The sequence below is a fragment of the Garra rufa genome, chromosome 25 (assembly GCF_049309525.1).
Source record: "Garra rufa chromosome 25, GarRuf1.0, whole genome shotgun sequence".
Taxonomy (NCBI): Eukaryota; Metazoa; Chordata; class Actinopteri; order Cypriniformes; family Cyprinidae; genus Garra; species Garra rufa.
The window spans coordinates 34,378,574-34,393,568 of NC_133385.1; positions in this window are offsets into that span (position 1 = coordinate 34,378,574).

Below are 14,995 nucleotides of genomic sequence, written 5' to 3' on the forward strand. Positions count from 1 at the left end.
AGTGTTTTATTGTGGTTATGCATCAATATGTATTGGATGTATATCAGCCTGGAGATCTATGTTCTCCATTTGCACAACCAAATTGTAAAGCACTGAGTCTTTTCCTCTGTTTCTTGCTATATGTTTAATTGTTTTAATAAACATTTATTGGATAAAATTTCCCCTTTGCCTCTTTTTATTCACATTTTATCATATGTTTAAAAGGTGTAAACATATTTTAAAACACAATATTGTTGATGTCTAGTGTTGCATGTATTATTTATCACATTTGTAAATTTATTTGAAACATTTTATTATGGAATTGGCACTAAAATCTTTAACAACCTAACATTATCTTTGGTATAATAGTTAACACTTGGTTCGTGGATCTTATTTTTTGAGCCTATAATCTTTAATCAAAATATTATAACTAGCTTGAGCAAAACTTATCTTGGGTGCCTGACTGATTTTCAAGCCTTCCGGCCACAACCCTCTTAGACCTTACAACTAGTGAGGGTGGACCCTATCAGTAAAACCAACAACTGCGGTCCTCGTCAACTCGGCAGTAACTGAGTTCAACCGACACTGTGAGCATAACCAGGTTTGGACGACGACCCTACTGCAACATCTTGATGATCAACAACCCCTTTTTACTGAACCACGGCTCTGCTGCAAAATTTCTGCTTATAACACTGGTGGTTCGCGGAGTAAACGGTCAAATCCGAAATTCTAGGAAACGGCTACGTCTTGGAGAAAACTGAATTCTGAAAAGAACGTCTGAAACTACGCCAAACCTGATGGAGCACAACTGTAGGTCTGGCGCTGCTACAGATGATCAATCGGAGTGCAGCTGTGCCGCAGAAAAAATGTGCGGTGTAAAAGTCGTCGTAGACTCTATGTTTAAACCATATTACAAAGGACAAATGCTCAAACCGATGAACACGGTCATCGTCGATGAGTGTGATCCGAATCATGATTGTACGGGGGATACTAAACGTAAAACAAACCTTAAGAACGAAATGAAGATTGTAAGAAGCCTGAAAAAGGAAACACGGCCTGATGTGACAGATGTCTGTGTTAACAGCAAAGAGGCAATCAGCGTGACCACTAGGGACATTCTGGGTATGATGATGACTGCATGTAGAGATGAGATTGTTGTAGTGCATGTATTGTGTGTGTGTGTGTGTCCTTAGTAATAAACTCTGTTTCCCTAATGTTTCAGATCAGAAGCCTGATAGAGACTCTAAACCGGGGCCAATACAAGGTTATAGCAATTTTTATTTTTTTTTATTTCTATGTGTCGAAAATTTCTAGATTTGCTGAAAGAAGATGATGTAAATGAATTTTCTCCCGGCCAAAAATGGATCAAAACAGTGGGCACTACAGTCAAGTTGGTTTGCAAAAGTGCGTTTTTTGCACCGCAATGGGTGCATAAGGCCTACTGCATACCTTCATAAAAATGAAAGTCCATTTATAAAGCGAACCTAGGGGTATATATGAAACATTTCATTTAAGCTAAAACATACAAACATATTCAGTCTACTGAAAAATGTCATACAGCCTTGTGTGAAATCTGTGTACATTAACAGTGATTTGATACAGATATAATATGATCTAAAGAAGAAGGATGTATTTTTAGTCCTGAGTTGTAGCTGGGTGGCCACAAGTAGTCTTTAGATAGGCCCTAGTTCAACTTTAGTGACAGGTAACTGAACTGCCTTGTATAGTAAAGACCTGTGCTATGAATAGGACTACTTTTAAATACATATCACAGTAAAGTAGGTGGATTGCAATACAGTCCATAGGATGTTTGCCTGACTTTTTCCATTCAAAATAACACTTTTTTTTGTTTTGTTTTTTTAATTCAACAGAGACTTCAAGACAAGGACCATCATGCATCCATGTAAAATGTTAGTGTGATTTATATATTAATAATGGAGAATCATTATCAGATGTACAATTAACTAATATATGAATTGACCCATTTTCTGTAAAAAGGCAGGAGCTCCACGTCTAATGGCGGTATTATATATGCCCCTGTCATAACTGGATCAAGTCTAGGCTCCGTTACAATGACTATGACTTCTGCAACGTCTGGCAAATCAAATGTGATGGTATATTGTAAGTGTAATACATGTACATTGTCTACAACAACCAAACAAACAAGCAAATAAATGTTGGTATGTGAAACTATTAAAAAATGGTAATTAGATGGAGTTGCTTAACCGTTAGATAATGTTGATCTGGAGTCTAAAGTAAAGCCCCAAAGTAAATTTTATATAAGCTGTTTTATTTATTTATGGGGTTGTATTTTTATGATAACCTCATATTTTGGACACATCCACATAACCGCTGAAGGCAAACTGTACACTGAATAAGATAGCATGTTGTAGCGCATGGATTGTCCTTAACAGTCTTTGTTTCCCTAATGTTTCAGATCAGAAACCTGATAAAGACTGTGAACAGAGGTCAGTACAAGGTTGAAGTAATTTTTTTCTTACTATTCTATATATATATATTTTTTTTTTTCCAATATCCTTTTTCTTTTCGTATTCTCAGGTTATCAGATCTTCCTAAAAGGAAAAAACAGTAAGCTAGTTCAAAAGTGAAGAACATTATTGATGATCTTGACCCACCCAGTGAATCAATTGCAAATGTAAGAGCGATGACAACAAATCAAGAAAAGTTGCGGATACTGCTTGACTGTATGCATTATGAGGCCTTTCTTACATGATGTGTAACTGGTTTTATTGAATTTAGGTTGTTGCTTACGGTTTGTATGTGGAGAATAGCAAGGACGATAAGGTTGACTCTATTACTCTACTCTAAATTGACTATAAACTGTTGAATCAAGCTCAACTAATACAACTCTTTCATTTCATGTTGCATTGCATCTAAAGCATTGACAAGCCTTTAAAAACACGAAACCATGGTACTTGTGCAAAATAATTAAATAAAATATATTATGTTTTCATTGTTTGGTTTAGAAACAGTATCTGGACATACACAATATTGATTAGACTGATAAAAGCAACATCAACATTTGTAAAAAAAAAAAAAAAAGTAAGTCTTATAAATTAAAGAGAATCAGATAATGACATTAGACAAAAATAGCTGCAGCTGTTTTTAATGATTGGTCTTGTTTGAGGATATGTATCATTTTTAACATGTAGTTAAAAATGTCTAGCTCAGGTCTATTTTAAAACACTCTTATTTGTTAGTACCCTTGTAGAAAGAATAAACTTAAAGAACCTACCGTAAACTTTTAAGCAATCTAAAGTGTTTGAAACAATATATAAATTATAGTTTGAGCCATTTCTACCGAAGGATATCAGGTGTAGTAGTATTTATTTATACTTTGAAGTAATGCTCCACTTTGAAATAAATGTTGAGCATTCAAAACATTCACTTAGAAAAAGTTAACAGACCAACTTCACAGAGCATATCTCATCCCTCACCCCTCCCGCCTCCTCCCTCGCCCCATCCTGTGAGGGTCTGTGGCAGACTCATTTGCAGTTTCACAATGGACAAGACATGGTACTGTGAGTTTTTATTTAATTTTTATTATTAATTCACCTTAAACTAAATGTTTTTGTTTGTTTATTGATTTTGTAAATCACTCATCCATGTATGGACATCATTGTTCAAAGAAAATAATGTAAACCTTTTTTTTTAAAGATAACTTAAAACTAATGTAAATGTTTCTTGTTATAAACATGCAGATGTTTAGTATCATCTTTACAAAGAAGCGGCTGATGTGTGTTCAAAAACCTTGAATGTTGAATACATGTTTAAGATGTACGATGAATGATTTGTTTTGCTTTAGTAACATGTTTGTTACTTTGAAGTTGTATATCATCAATAAACTTAAAAATTTAAAAGTTGAATAATGATTTGTTTAGCTGGAGTAACATGTTTGATACTATGTTTTATATTTATGATCACCTTAAAGTATTGTAAATGTTTATTTTTATAAACATGGAGATGTTTAGTATCATCTTTAAAAGAAGCAATTAATGTGTTTTATAAGAACAAAAACCTAAATAAATGTAGAATACATGTTTAAGATGTACGATGAATGATTTGTTTTGCTGTAGTATCATATTTGTTACTTTGATGTTTTATAACTTAAATAATCTTAATAATATAAATGTTAAACAATGATTAGTATATTTACAATGACATGTTTGTAACTTAACACAAAAAGATTTTGTCTTTTAATCGAGTCACTTTTTACCTTGAAATGTTTATAGGACTTAAATGTTTCTTTTTATAAACATGGAAATGTTTAGTTTCATCTTTAAAAAGAAGCGACTGATGTGTTTTATAAGTTCAAAAACCTAAATAAATGTTGAATACATGTTTAAGATGTACGATGAATGATTTGTTTTGCTGTAGTAATATGTTTGCTACTGTGTTTTATATTTATGATCACCTAAAAGTATTGTAAATGTTTATTTCTACAATACATATAATCTCATTTTGTTTAGTATCATCTTTAAAAGAAGCAATTAATGTGTTTTATAAGAACAAAAACCTAAATAAATGTAGAATACATGTTTAAGATGTACGATGAATGATTTGTTTTGCTGTAGTATCATATTTGTTACTTTGATGTTTTATAACTACAATAAACTTAATAATATAAATGTTAAACAATGATTTGTTTTGCTGTAGTAACATGTTTGTTACTTAACACAAAAAGATTTTGTCTTTTAATCGAGTCGCTTTTTAACTTGAATTGTTTATAGGACTTATTAGATCACAAATTTGTATAATAATTTGGATATTAGGCTGATATAACAACGTAATGTGATTTATGACGAAATGTCCTACTATATTAATTTAGATTACTTACAATATTTTATTAAACATGGTAGTATGTTGATTTTTTTCGTGATGTATAGGTGCTCAGTTTGTACAGTAAAAATGTTATAAAAATATACTAAATGATGTTTATTAAAAATAGAGAACTAGAGAAAGTTTACTGTGATTGAGCAGGTTTAGGGGCTGATACTGAATCATAATACAATAATCACAATAATCCTTATGGTTTGGTCTGATAAAATAAAAAGGTTCCTTTACTTATTTTGACATTAATGTTTATAAACTTACATGACAAACACTTTGAGATTTTATATTTCATCTAAATTTCTCACTTTACATTAATTGTTGAATCAGTATTTTGAACAATGGCCTCTGTGCTAGCTGTCCTCTGTGAGGAAATATCCCAGCGTGCACGCCCCAAAGGCATCATGGATGGGGGCTTCTTCTTGAAAGACACAAATGTAAGGCTCCCACACAGAATACCTATTGTGCATTTTAAACAGAGCAAAACATTAGGGGTTGCATCCGGTGCCAAACTATTACCCATATCTGATGCACATAACAGCTTCTTAAATTATACATTAAAGTAATTGTTGTTTATGAAGAATAAAAGCGCTAAAAGCGTCACTGTGATGGGTATGTTTAGAGGGAGATACAGTATAAAATGTATTACAATAATGTAAATTTAATAATTTCTCATTATAATGTAGAAACTTAAATTTTCTGCGAATAGCATATAACAAATAAAAACGGTAAACTGAATTGAATTATGTCTATGGAAAACCTCCATAAAACATTTGACATGTCCAGACATGTCGGGGTCAGAATATCCCTTATCATTAGGCTTGTTAAAATATATAAGCTTTTTTTATTTTTTATTTTTTACATTTGGTGTTTATAATCTTAATCTCTTTTTCCTGCTCCTGGAAAAATGTACAACATTTGTTTTTGTTTTTTTTAACAACCTAAAACTAGTGTAAATGTTTTGTTTTATATTGTGTGTGATCAAATTATTTATTTATATTCATTACATATAACAGAGAATAAGACTTGGATGATTGAATGAGAGAGAGAGAGAGAGAGAGAAAGAGAGAAAGAGAGACAGAGAAGCTTTCATAGAAGTCAATTGTGCTTACGGTTCTGCTTTAAAGAAAGCATATCTGTTCTCGCAACGGATATTTAAGTTAAATAATAACTACCACATCTGAGACACACACACAACCGGCAAAGACTCAGAGTATGTGTGAGAGAGAGAGAGAGAGAGAGAGGGAGAGTGTTGGATCTAATTTAACTTAACTCGTGTGCATTTTGAGAGCAGTCCATTTGACACAGGATGCTTGTAACATTAAGATGTGTTTTATTCTCTGGAAAAAATGTAAGAGACTTTAACTTTAACTTTAAAGTTTAATTGATTGAATTTGCTTGTTTTATAATGGCTGTGGTGTTTTATGTATATGCTCATAGATATTGGTTTTCTTTACACACTGTAATGACTTTTATAAGGGTGATCCATAGATGTAATGATTACAGTTCATATTTATATTTTAAATAAAACATTTAAATTGATTGTTAGTGTTTTAATTTAAATGGCTCAAAAGATATCCTCATAAACCACGTAAAAACCATATAAGCATACAAAACTGTGTTCTGATAAATCATATAAACAAGTATAACCAGCCAGACCATTGAATATATATAATGACATTTAATCTTGTATAAAAATATAAATCTTACATCTTTCTTTTCTTACATCCTAAAGAAATGTATCCCCTCATGTGGTCACCGTGTGATCGCCGGATGTCTGAAGACTTCAAAAATGGCCCCTCATTGCTACAATTTCACCGGTCAGAGTTCAACCATCATTAATCTTCATAAAAACCCTAAAACCATCTTTAACACGTCACGGGATAATCTCCGGAATTTTAATTATGGCTATTCATACATTAGCAGGGTCACGGGTCATCTCCAGAATTTTAATTAGGTCTATTTATACATATCCGGGGTCGCGGGGTCATCTCCGGAATTTTAATTATGGCTATTTATACATATCCGGGGTCATAGGTCATATTTTGACATGTCAAAAAGGTCAAAGGTCAAAGTCATTAATCATTGTGACATATGCTGGCAGCCATCACTACTATAATATAATATAATATAATATAATATAATATAATATAAAAATTATTATGAAAATATTAATGAATACACCATACATTAAAGACATTAAAGTGTAAAATATTGATAATGGCCCACAAACAAAGACAACAAAACAATATAAGTTTCTCTCTAGGGTTAATTTTTAGATTATATTGTTTTAAAGTTACTTACTTGCCCCTGAGATGTGAAGAGTTGGCTTGTAAAAATGATCATAAAAAAAACCTTCATCCTTACAATAATAGAAGTCCTCAAAATCCTCAGTGAATGACATGAAATTTCAGTTTGGTTATGTTCAGCTCAGGCAAAATGTGTGTAGATGTTGTTTGAGTCCTGACTGAGTCTTTGTTTGTTTTGAGGTGTTTTCAACCCGCCCTTTATCACTGGCACCCAAAGCAAGTGCTCGAGAGCGCGCTCCACACCTGCGCGAGCACGCGTGTCTGAGAGAACTCAAACCTCAAAGGATTAAAAGGTATTTTAAAAGAAAGGTCCACCAGTATTTATAGTCTATATAATCACGACACCGAATAATTTAAGAGGGGAATATCATTTCTGAAACAATCTGTTATTGTAGGCCTGCATTACTTTGCCAAGGTTGCCGAAAATTTACCAAAGTAATAACCATTTTTTTTTTTTTTGCGTATTGATTACCATTTCCGACCCTGGCCCACAAAACCAAAATAGCAGTAGCCAAAAATACATTGCAGGGGTCAAAATGATCGATTTTTCTTTTATGCCAAAAATCACTATATTAAGCAAAGATTATGTTCCATTAAGATGTTTTGTAAATGTCCTACCGTAAATATATCAGAACCTAATTTTTGATTAGTAATATGCATTGCTGAGACAACTTTGAAAGCGATTTTCTCAATAGTTTGATTCTTTTGCACCCTCAGATTCAGAATTTTCAAATAGTTGTATCTCGACCAAATATAGTCCTATCCTAAAATGCCTCATACATCAATGGAAAGCTTATTTATTCAGCTTTCAGATGTTGTAATCTAAATTTTTTAAAAAAGACCCTTATGACAGGTTTGTTTCAAGGTCACATTTGTATAACCACTGTTTTACTAATAATACAATAGTAAACATGTTTTGTTGTTGTTGTTCTCTTACGAGAGGTCTCTCGTACTGCGTAAGTATCTTACGCTATGGGGAAAATCCTTTTCTGCGAGATATTGAAGCCAAAAATTATCCTTAATTTTGAAATAATGTAAAGCGCGTTGCAGCAGCATACAGACATAGGCGAAACAGCTTGCGCGCCTATTGGCTGCTCTGCGGCAACTGCAGCAGCCTATTAGAGCGAGGCCTGACGCGACGCCAGATCCAATGGGGGCATTTCGCGCCCTTTGCGTCGCTTCGCGCCCTTTTCGTAGCTTCCCGCCTAAAAGGGCGTGGTCTAGGCCTATAAAGACCGCTCGTAGGCAGCTATTATCTGATTTTTCATCCTTCAAGCGAAGCACACGCATCGCTGGAGCCGGAGAAGAAGCCGCCGTCGACTGCAAGCATCTCAGCGGGACGAGCCACTGAAGCTGCTGGCCACGCCGCCTTCCGTGCCTTCCTGTTGCGCTTTCCGGCGCCTATATCCTTTATAATCTACAGTGTGTTTTAAAGATGCCTTCATACGGCTCGTGCAGATGCCAATGGCAACTCTGAGGACTTGCCTTGCCTTCTTCACTGAGACTGCTCCCCCGCCCGCTGCGGTGTAGCGCCGTAAAAAGCGTCGTGCCCAGCGGGCCCCGGATCCCTCCCCCAGCCGACAAAGCTCGCCGGTTCGCCCGCCTGCTTCATCGACCTCTTCAGCCTCTGTTCCCGACGTAAAGCGGCCGCTGTCTGCCACCGCTTCAATCGACGCCGCTGACGAGGGGGCCATGAAGGAGGAAGAGGATTTCCGTTCCCCAAACGGGAACGCGCATGCTGCTCAGAAGAGGCGATAGCAGCCCACTTATGTCTGCCCTCCGCTGGACGGCGTGCTAAGTCGGCCCTCCCCTCTAAAGCTTGCCGTCAGACGTCAAACCTGCTCCGCCGCGCTTTCGCCGCCGGCAAGCCGCGTCAGCGCTGCGTAACATGGTCTCTCACCGTTGCTGAGAGGCACCCGTGGCTAACGCTTTCTGACGTTTTTCTCGTCTGGCCGCTGCCCCGCCAGATGCGGCCCGCGGCCCAGAATTGAGTTGAAACCTGAGCCTCCGAAATCGTCCTAGCACAACTAGGAAAACGACTGTGTACGAGTCCCGCTGTTGCCGGACCCCCACCAAAGTTATTCGCTCGTCCAGTTCCAGAAAATGTGACTGTTCCAGTGTTTTCTGCAGCCAACAAACCAGCTCCGTCGCCCGTTTGCCTGCACACAAAAGTCGTTCCCACGGCTACACAGATAAACCCCCAATAGAGTGTATTGTCTGGTGTCCCGGCCACGGCCGATGGTGTTTCACGTGTCGTAAGAATGCCCACTACCCAGTGCTCATCTCTAATGTTACACACAAGCACAGCTCACATAAAATCGACTCAGATCGATTGCGCTTCACAACCGGCCACGGCCGATGGTGTTTCACGTGTCGTAAGAATGCCCACTACCTAGTGCTCATCTCTACACACAAGCACAGCGCACATAAAATCGACTCAGATCGATTGCGCTTCACAACCGGCCACGGCCGATGGTGTTTCACGTGTCGTAAGAATGCCCACTACCTAGTGCTCATCTCTACACACAAGCACAGCGCACATAAAATCGACTCAGATCGATTGCGCTTCACACGTGGTAAATGTGCCTGCTTCACAGTGGCCACAGACACCACATTATGCACGTCAAACGGTTTCTGTGAAAACGAAACCAAAAGTGCATTCGCTCTATGCAGGCGAACGTTGTTTGGAGTGTGTTAAATGTGCCCGCTGCCCCACAGCCACATCCACACACAGACATAATAGTTCCCGCTATCAGCGTGCCCCATGCCTCAAATGTCACGAGCACGTTTTGCATGAAATCAACGTGCATTCGCTCCATGCAAGCGAACGATGTTTGGAGTGTGTTAAATGTGACTGTTCCAGTGTTTGCTGCAGCCAACAAGCCGGTTCTGTCGCCCGCTTGCCTGCACACAAAGGTTGTTTTCACGGCTACCCAGATAAACCCCCAATAGAGTGTATTTTCTGGAGTCCCGGCCACGGCCGATGGTGTTTCACGTGTAGTAAGAATGCCCACTACCTAGTGCTCATCTCTACACACAAGCACAGCCTGTCACACAGGCCTGTCGCGCACATAAAATCGACTTTAAGATCGATTGCGCTTCACATGTGGTAAACGTGCCCACTTCTCAGTGCCCACAGACATCACATTATGCATGCCCCAAGGTTTCTGTAAAAACAAAACCAAAAGGCGTTCCCTATATGCAGGCGAACGGTGTTTGCAGTGTGTTAAATGTGCCTGTTGCCACACAACCACATCCACACACAGACATAATAGTTCCCGCTATCAGCGTGCCCCACGCCCCGAATGTCACGAGCACGTCTCTTGTGCCACAGCACACCGAAACCACTCCGTTACTGAAAGAACGGAGCGCGCTTCGTATTCAACCTCTAGCTATTCATGCAAACGCATGGGAAAAGCTTCCAGGGGTTTCGAAATGGGTGCTGGACATTATAAAAGGAGGCTATTCGCTACAGTTTCACCGACGCCCGCGCCGCTATATAGCGCGTGTCGAGACCACAATGCAGACAGAAGCAGCACACCTGCTTTGAGCCGAAGTGGCGAAACTATTGAGCAAAGGGGTCATAGAGCCCCTTTCTCAAGCTCAAAGCGAAGCAGGGCTATACAGCAGATATTTCCTGGTACCGAAAAAAGACGGTGGTCTCAGACCCATATTAGATCTAAGGCAACTGAACAAAGCGCTGGTGAAGCGTCGGTTCAGGATGCTCACGACCAGAAAAATCCTCGCGCAAGTTCGCCAAGGAGACTGGTTCGTGTCAGTGGATCTGAAAGACGCGTATTTTCAAATACAGATAGCGTCACGTCACAGGCGATTTTTGAGATTCGCCTTTGAGGGCCAGGCATATCAGTACACAGTCCTGCCGTTCGGTTTGTCCCAGGCACCCCGTACATTTACGAAGTGCATGGACGCAGCGCTCGTTCCTCTCAGACTGAAAGGCGTGCGCATACTGAACTATTTGGACGATTGGCTGATTCTAGCGCAGTCTCGCTCAGTGCTTGTACAGCATACGACCATGTTACTCGATCACCTCAAGAATTTGGGTCTCAGAGTCAATTGGGCGAAGAGCTCCCTGTCCCCCAGTCAGAAAACTTCCTTCCTGGGCACAGAATTGGACTCGCTGTCAATGATAGCGCGGCTGTCATCACAGCGCGCAGCGGACATTCAGCACACAGCGGGCTCGTTCCGCTGCGGCGCGTCCGTCCCGCTCAAAAAATTTCAGAAAATGCTGGGTCTCATGGCCTCAGCGTCATCAGTTCTGCAGCTGGGTCTGCTATGTATGCGCCCACTGCAGTTCTGGCTGAAAGCGCGCGTCCCGCGTCAAGCGTGGGCGTCCGGTCGGCTTCGTCTCACGGTCAATCAGAAATGTGTCACAGCCCTGGAACCGTGGAAAGCAGTCGACTGGTACCAGTCAGGTGTAAGCCTGGGGACTTCCTCGAGAATAAAAGTGGTGTCTACGGACGCGTACACCTCGGGATGGGGGGCTCTGCTCGAGGGCAGACCGTCTTTTGGCCAGTGGTCAGAACGGGAAAAGCTCCTGCATATCAACTGCCTCGAAATGCTGGCAGTACAGAACGCGCTGATGCGCTTCTGTCCCCAAATAAAAGGAAACCATGTACTAGTCCGCTCGGACAACATGTCAGTGGTTTCCTATATAAATCGCCAGGGTGGTCTCAGGTCCAAAAACCTATACAGACTTGCAGAACGCCTCCTGGTATGGGCTCAGCGCAACCTGCGCTCGCTGAAAGCAGTGCATGTGCCGGGGCTTCTAAACATAGGGCCAGACAGACTGTCCAGGAACAATGTTCCAGCAGGCGAATGGTCTCTACACCCACAGACAGTACAACTACTGTGAAAAAAAAAAAAAAAAAATTCGGCAGAGCGGAAGTAGACCTGTTTGCGTCTCCGAACAACGCTCACTGTCTGGAATTTTACTCAAAAAGCAGAGACGCGCTGGCCCACGAATGGCACCGCCGTCATCTCTATGCTTTTCCCCCCGTCTCTCTCCTACCTCAGGTGATAGAGAGGGTCAGGGAAAAAGGATGTTCAATACTGCTGATAGCGCCGTTTTGGGAAAACCAGCCCTGGTTCCCAGCGCTGATGCAGCTGACGAGCACTGTCCCGTGGCCGATACCAGTGAGGAGAGACCTTCTCTCTCAGGCCAGCGACTCGATTTGGCATCCTCACCCAGAGCTGTGGTCCCTTCATGTCTGGGCCACCAGCGAATATATGATGAACTCCCTAAAGGAGTATTAAACACGATCACGCAGGCTAGAGCCCCGTCTACGAGACGGCTCTATTCCTCAAAATGGTCAGTGTTTTCGGGCTGGTGCGCAGCCCGCGGCTCGTCACCCACTAACTGTGGTGTGATGGAGGTGCTTTCCTTTCTACAAGAGCTGCTGGACAAGGGCAGAACCCCGTCCACGCTCAAAGTCTATGTGGCGGCCATAACAGCGTTTTCGAGCACAACGTTAGGTCAGTCAATAGAAAGGAACGATTTAGTTATTCGCTTCCTGAGGGGAGCTAGAAGACTAAATCCCCCCAGACCTCCCTCAGTCCCCGTATGGGACCTTTCTGTGGTACTAGAGGCCATGAAAGGTGGACCATTCGAGCCTCTGCAGACGATTGATTTGAAATACCTGTCTCTTAAGACTGTGTTTCTGCTGGCTCTCGCTTCAGTGAAGCGCATAGGGGATTTGCACGCACTCTCTGTGAGCGCGACGTGCATGGAATTTGGACCTAATGACTCTAAAGTCATACTCAAACTCAAACATGGTTACGTTCCAAAATCACTCAACACACCGTTTAGGGCACAGGTCATCGCGCTGTCAGCCCTACCGGTCAATGATGAGGAAACGGACGCGAGCCTCCCATGCCCAGTCAGGGCATTACGAGCTTACGTGTCTCGCTCGTCTGCTTTTAGACAGACAGAACAGCTTTTTGTTTCGTTTTACGGGCGTCCCAAGGGACTGGCCGCGTCGAAACAGAGCTTATCCAGATGGATAGTTGATGCTATTGCGTTGGCATATGCTTCCAAGGGCATGCAGTGCCCGCTAGGTGTCAGAGCACATTCCACGAGGGGCGTGGCCTCATCGTGGGCTTGGTCGAGTGGGATTGCCTTGCAAGATATTTGTACGGCGGCGGGCTGGGCCTCTCCGTCTACATTTATAAGGTTTTACAACCTGGAGGTTCCCGCCTTACAGGCCAGATTGCTGTCAGTCTAGATGTTCAGTGTTGTCTGACCTGATGTTATCAGCTCGGAATGCTGCGTCTACTGAGCACAGCTCTAGGGTCGACAGTGAAAGTAATAGCACAAGATGTGTCTGGGCAAACTGTGTGAAGACCCTTATTCTTACGTCAGCTCAGGCCGTAACCCCGCCTTGTATGTACGTTTACTTAGCGTCTGAGTGACGCTGCACTATGTGGAAGAGTGCGGCGTTGCCCCTCCCTCTTCCCCGGACTCCCTGTGAGTTCTATAGGTGATTATGAACTGTATGAACCCCGGGCTTTCGCCCTTGGGTCTTTGGTGTCAGATCTCAGCATGCACAGCGTTTTACACTGGGTCCCCATAGCGTAAGATACTTACGCAGTACGAGAGACCTCTCGTAAGAGAACGTACTCGGTTACTGACGTAACCTCTGTTCTCTCTAGAGAGGGAACGAGTACTGCGTATCTTGCCGTGCATGCGCACGCTCTGGTTGCTTCGATGATGAAAAACCAGATAATAGCTGCCTACGAGCGGTCTTTATAGGCCTAGACCACACCCTTTTAGGCGGGAAGCTACGAAAAGGGCGCGAAGCGACGCAAAGGGCGCGAAATGCCCCCATTGGATCTGGCGTCGCGTCAGGCCTCGCTCTATAGGCTGCTGCAGTTGCCGCAGAGCAGCCAATAGGCGCGCAAGCTGTTTCGCCTATGTCTGTATGCTGCTGCAACGCGCTTTACATTATTTCAAAATTAAGGATAATTTTTGGCTTCAATATCTCGCAGAAAAGGATTTTCCCCATAGCGTAAGATACTTACGCAGTACTCGTTCCCTCTCTAGAGAGAACAGAGGTTACGTTAGTAACCGAGTACGTTTTTTATGTGTAGTAAACCCATGGTTAATTAACATTTTCACAATATTTATAGCTTTAAAATTGTAATCCACCGTTCAAAATAACGACAAGTAGGCCATTTGTACACTTTCTGGTAGATTACTGTATCAAATATATAATAAGCCAAATATTTTACGTTCACGATGAAATAGGCTAACTGCTATACAGTTTCCTAAGTTGTAATTATCTGAGAACAAACACTGTCCACTGCATAAAACACAATTTGGACGTAAGTCATTTCATGATTTTGGCTTCATTTGTTGAATGGTTGCAGTTATAGTTCAATTATTGCAATCCAAGCAGTCAAACTTTATATCATAGAAACCCAGGCGTTCATTAATCATCCAACTCAAGCGCGTTCCCAAGACTATAAGAGCCGCATTTCTCAGAAATCACAGAGCTGTCACAGACGACGGCTTTTTAAATCCCCAAACCCGCGATAGTTTTACATCATCAGCATTTTACAAGCGTGATTTCACCCGGTGTTAGTCGTTTCGACGGTGTCTCGAATGGCTGGAGCGCAAAGCTAAAGTTAGTTTTTCATCTGTCATCCTCTCACATTAGCGTGTATTGGGAGGGGAGAAACTCGGGGGAATGAATTTAAAGCTCCCTAAATAACAAGAAAAGATCCAGCCAACTGTATCATGTTAAAACGGAACTGGACAGTTTTATATTAAGTTATCGTTTCATTGATTTTCTTAATAAGGGCGCCTGGAGGAACCGTGGCAAACGCTAATGAAAGAA